Raw genomic sequence first — 5,376 nt, 5'->3', positions numbered from 1 at the left:
AATTTTTCATTCTTCGATTCACTTTCACCTGATCCCTCTGAGGCGTTTTGAAGATAACGAGTCATTGTAGTTTATTCATTGAAAGTTCTGTAATAAGTCTTATCATAGAATGTAATTTAAATTATCTCACCATTTTATTTCAGTATCATTAGAAATAATGTGGCTCTTGAAAAATCTAGTTAACTCGTTCTGCTTTTGAACGGCTTATTCTACACTAAGTTGCGACTGTGGCTCTAATATTGTTCGGTCCCATGCAAGTACAATGCTGTTAAGAAAATAAGTTGTAAGTTTAAGAAACCTTTAAGATGTCTTTTTGTACCACTAAACGACTTCTAGTCATTCTACGAGTGAATACCATTATTTTGTCTTCCAATGAAGTATCTGGATTTTTAAAAAGTTATCAAACTATAAATGTAATCCCAGATTAAGATTCCTCTTGTAAAATTAAAAAGGAAATGTTTTATGCTCAGAGCCGATCAGAGTCGAAATGGAGAAGTTATTAGCCCTCAAATAACGATGGGCGGATTGCCATGGCCAAATTGGTGCAAATTGAACGTTCGAGGGATGCGTTTTGTTCGTCTCAGCGAGATACGAACCACTAAACCCTGGGTTTGAGGCGAAAACTGCCGTCAGAATTGACCTCCGACGCACCGTTTGGCCGCCAGAGGCTATTTAACACTTTATTGAACATTTGAATATAACTCTGCCATTTCGATTCCGATCATCTTTGGGCATAAAACATTTTCGTTTTCTTTTGTCAAGATGGTAAACACGTAAACCATTCCAAATATCACTTTCGTTCCTTCTCATCGGACACTCGCGAAACTTCGCAGGCTAAGTTCCGCAACTCTAAAACTAAAAACAAAACACTCGGTTTGACTATCTGACATTTTAATAACTGCTGAGAAGGTACGTCTCGACTTATACTGAAGCTTCATGCGCAGTTTGAAGTCAATTAAAGTTACCGTCTGAGAGAAACGTGGGCCAGTACAGACAGACAGACAGACACACGACCAAAGAGTCCTCTGCACCCCACATCACAGCAAAGGCTTCGCAAGCTCAGCCAAAAAATGATTTGTATGGTGATGCTAGTGGAGTTGGCATTTACTTGCACTTTATCCCAGGAAGGCCAAGTAATTCCATATTCCAGTAGGTCATCAAAAGCCACTGAAAGAAATTATTTTCCGACTGAATTTGCTGTGGGGTATTGAAAAGAATAGAGGATATTTGGAAGGTGATACTCTTTCAATGTTATAACTGATCACGCCAGTATGGTGTGGCTAAACAATTTAACAGCACGCCTGGGCCGGTGGACGTGGACATGGGCCTCCAACAATATGATAATACTTAAGGAAAGGAAAAGAACATAAATCGCCTGGTGCCTTGTCGAGGAATCCATTGCCTTGTGCAGAAGAAACTATTGACCTTTTACGTTTACCTAGCCTAGGCCTAAAATCTGTATCAGATGAGTCTGTAGACTCTTGGTATTAGAAGTTACAGAATGGAATCAAAACTGACCCCTCAACATATAAAGGATGGCGTGTTATTTAATTTTAGTGGCCAGGTTCAAGAATTAATAAGTCTGGGCTACAAGTCTTAAAATTGGTGTTTCTACTGCCCAAGAAGTTGAGAAAGGAAGTTCTGCAGGAGTGCCACGATTCTCCAATTGCTGGTCATCTGGGAATCTACTAGACTTTCCAGAGGATTCGCAGCTTATCCCAGTGAGAAATGACAAGTCGAATCGACGTCGGAACGACATCGAAACGATGGAACGACGTCGAAACGACATCGAAACGAAGGTAAACTGGTCAAATCGACGTCGAAACGACATCGTTTCGACATGCATTTCTCACTGGGATATTATTGGCCAAACATAAACTGATGTGAAACAGCATGTCAATCTGATCTGTCGGGACGTAGGCCGTAGAAGACAGAACAAGGGTTATAGATACTTGTTTTATTCAAGACTATACAATACGCAGTATGATACAAACACACACACCTCGGTTACTAATAGTACGCCCGGGCCAGGAACATCAGCATTAGTTACGATGTGCTTTGGTGACGGCTTGACTGGAACTGAGACTCGCCGGCCCGCCAGTGGCAGCGCCACCTGACGGCCAGTCGTCGTCTGCTTGCCCAGCAGACGCCGTCACGGCAGTCCCCCCCCCCCCTTAGTTATTGTTACCGTTGCCCACCTCTGTACTTACAACAGCCCCTTGAATCATACACAAATTAAACATCCTACTTAAATTCATTTACCCCGCTGAAGGTGGTGTGGCTTTCGTCCGCCGTGCAAGCTCTATCCCCTCTCTCGTAGGGGATGGTGTCGCTGGAGTAACGCAGCCTTCGACTAACGTCCTCCCCCTGGGCTCCACCGAGGCCGTAGCTAACGCGCGTCGGTCTGGTGGCATTTTGAGCCCCCGCGCTGTGGCCAATGACTCGCCAGCTCTACTCTTTCACTTCCTCCCCTAAATTAAAAAAAATCTGGAAAGGTTTCTTCTTTCTCTTTCGTACTTGGCTCGCCACAGTAGTTTAGCCGATCGCTCTGGGGGTAGCCCCGCCCACTTCCTCCGTTCGTGCCTGAAGTGCGAGTCGAGCCCGAGGGGGCATCAACTTCGACTATTCACGGTGCACCCGCTGGTTAATATCTAATAGGTATTCAGGTGATATTTGCGAATATTCACAAGATATTCAGAATTTTCATCGATATTCATCGATATTCATCAATATTCAAGAATATTAATCAACAGTGAATATTAACTGGTATTCAGTGATATTCACTGGTATTCAGTGACATTGAATATTTGAATATATTAACAGTTCACCAAATTGACAAGTTGGTTCCCCCTCGGTCGAGCCCTGTTGTGCCTGCTTGGCGGCTCTCTCACACCCTTCTGATGTGCCCCATGCGCCCACACGCGTGACACGTCGTGCGCCAATAGGGGCACACCGCTCGGCCGTGTCTCCCCCCGAACCCGTTGCAGGGTGGGAACGAGCGGCTCTGCAGAGCGTATGCCGACTGCTCCTCGTAAGCATCCGGGTCCGGCACGGGCTCCTCGAGGCCCATGTTCAGCACATGGGCACTCGCACCAGCCGACCCCGCTGGCACCCACACCACATCAGATGTGGTTGCCCTCCGCACAGTGCCTGTGCACCGGCCCAGTGTCCTGGCTGCGCGCTCGCGGACACCTGACTACTTTCTCTTGTTCTTGAGCCAGAAGCCCTTGCGGTGTGCACCGTCGTGGTGTCATACCCCATGTCTGCTCTATGTAGAGCCTCCTCCACACGACCCATCTCCGGTCGCGCCTGTTCAAAGTCGTCTAGAGTATTGCAGGTTCGTCGAAATTTGCTTCGGTTTTCCCTTCGAGGGTAAACTTGACCTCTGGGTCCCGCGCGCCCCGTACCAACTACGTACGCAGGCAGTTTGGGAGTGCGGCTACTCCAAACTTACAGAGGACTGCCAGACGTCGCAGATCGGCTCGCCCAGCTATTCTTGTAGTGACTCCCCTTCTTTCTGTAGAACTCTAGCTCGGCTGCCGCCGCGGACGGTTCTGGTGCTCCGTACCGCTTCCTAAAAGCTGGCAGAACAGCCGAGAACGTTGCGTCCCCGACCGACGTCGGGTACACCCTGCTCTCTACAGACTTGCACATCTCGCTATTCAACATCGCCACGAATGCATCATCCTTATCGGCATCTGTCTGATGCCCCGCGGCATCCAGCGCCTACTTGAGCCGCGATTCATAACTGCCCCACCGCTCCTTCCCCGGCTGATAGTTCTCAAATCGGAATCTCACCCCCGCCGTTTCTTAACCGAATTTAGTAATTTGGGAATTTCTTTGTTTTGGTACCCTAACCGTGGCTGTGGAGCACGCTGGTGTGAGCCTTCCCTCCTGTTGTACTATTCCTCTAACCTTCCTACGCCACCTTGGCTTTGCAGCACGCAGGTAGAAGTCTACTTTAAAATTCACTCACAATAAAAACAACTAATTGGTAAAACCTTGACACACTTTAAAGCTGACAGCCGCTCGCGGTCTGTCCACTTCTTACCTCGTCGCTAGTTGATGTGTCGGGACGCAGGCCATAGAAGACAGTACAAGGGTTATAGATACTTGCTTTATTTAAGACAATACAATACACAGTATGATACACACACACACCTCGGTTCCTAATAGGACGCCCGGACCAGGTACAATAGCATCAGAGACGATGTGCTTTGGTGACGGCTTGACCAGGCCCAGGCAACCGGGATAGCCGTTTCCGGTCGGCTATGGTACCCCGCGACACCCCCTCCGCGCTTCGCTCTGATATTGTGCCACCAGTACAGAGTTGAGTATTCTTCAGATGACATCACAATTAAAATTACTAGATCTTAATGTTTTACTGTAACGCGCATCTTTTCGTGTAAAGCGTGCCGTGCGGCATCATCTGCGAAGCTGGGTCTTGATAATAAATAGGTTTAAAATATAAGAGTATGCTGAATATTTTTTTATTAATTTTCGTGTTTAGTGTGAGAACACTGACCCAATGTAAACATGGAAAGAAGACAACCCCGGCGTTTTGCTGTCACTGACATGACATTACAAATTTACTAAAAACATCTAATAATTACAGACCGACAACTCTGAAATGACAAAATGCCTCCCCGGGCCAGGTACTGTGCGGCTGAGGGCTGCAATACAGTCTCTCACACTAAATACCACAAACCAATGTTTAAATTTCCTCAGAAGTTAGCCAGGTGAAGTAGAAACATGTGGTTAGATTAATTACAAAGTAAAACCAAAAGTCAATTTCTTCAGAGCACATGTAGGCATAAACATGCTATCACAACACACATTAACAATATTTTCCTGGACTGTAGTCCTACATTGGTCTCTTCTTTTGATGACTTTTGGTATTACATTCCATCTCATCTGAATACATCAATGATAATTTTTGTGCGGACTTAAAATATGGGTGCAGCCCACAGGTAATGCAAAAATACTAAAGAAAACAGCAAAGCAGATCCAGGACAATCATTACTTGCGTGGCAACCATTTTGAGCCAAAAATGTTTAGGGACAACACCAAAACGCGACTCCACAGGAATGGTATTCCCACCCTCTTCCGAGATACGCCCTACTCCTCACTCCACCGGGCCCCACTGAGGACCATGGAGTTGGTGGACTCAAACAAGGGCAAGAAGCTGTTGTGCTTCCGAGGTTTCCAGTACTCGCAGCACAGCAGGAAAGGGGAGAAGCAGTACTGGCGCTGTGTGGAGCGCAAAGTATGCAACGCGCGGTGCCACACGAATGCAGACCTGGACAACATCCGAATGCTGAAGGACGGCACCGACGATCACATCAACCACGAGGCCGACCACCGGGCCATCGAGAC

The sequence above is a fragment of the Frankliniella occidentalis genome, unplaced genomic scaffold (assembly GCF_000697945.3).
Source record: "Frankliniella occidentalis isolate FOCC.00 unplaced genomic scaffold, Focc_3.1 Scaffold65, whole genome shotgun sequence".
NCBI lineage: Eukaryota > Metazoa > Arthropoda > Insecta > Thysanoptera > Thripidae > Frankliniella > Frankliniella occidentalis.
This window is presented reverse-complemented; position numbering follows the sequence as displayed.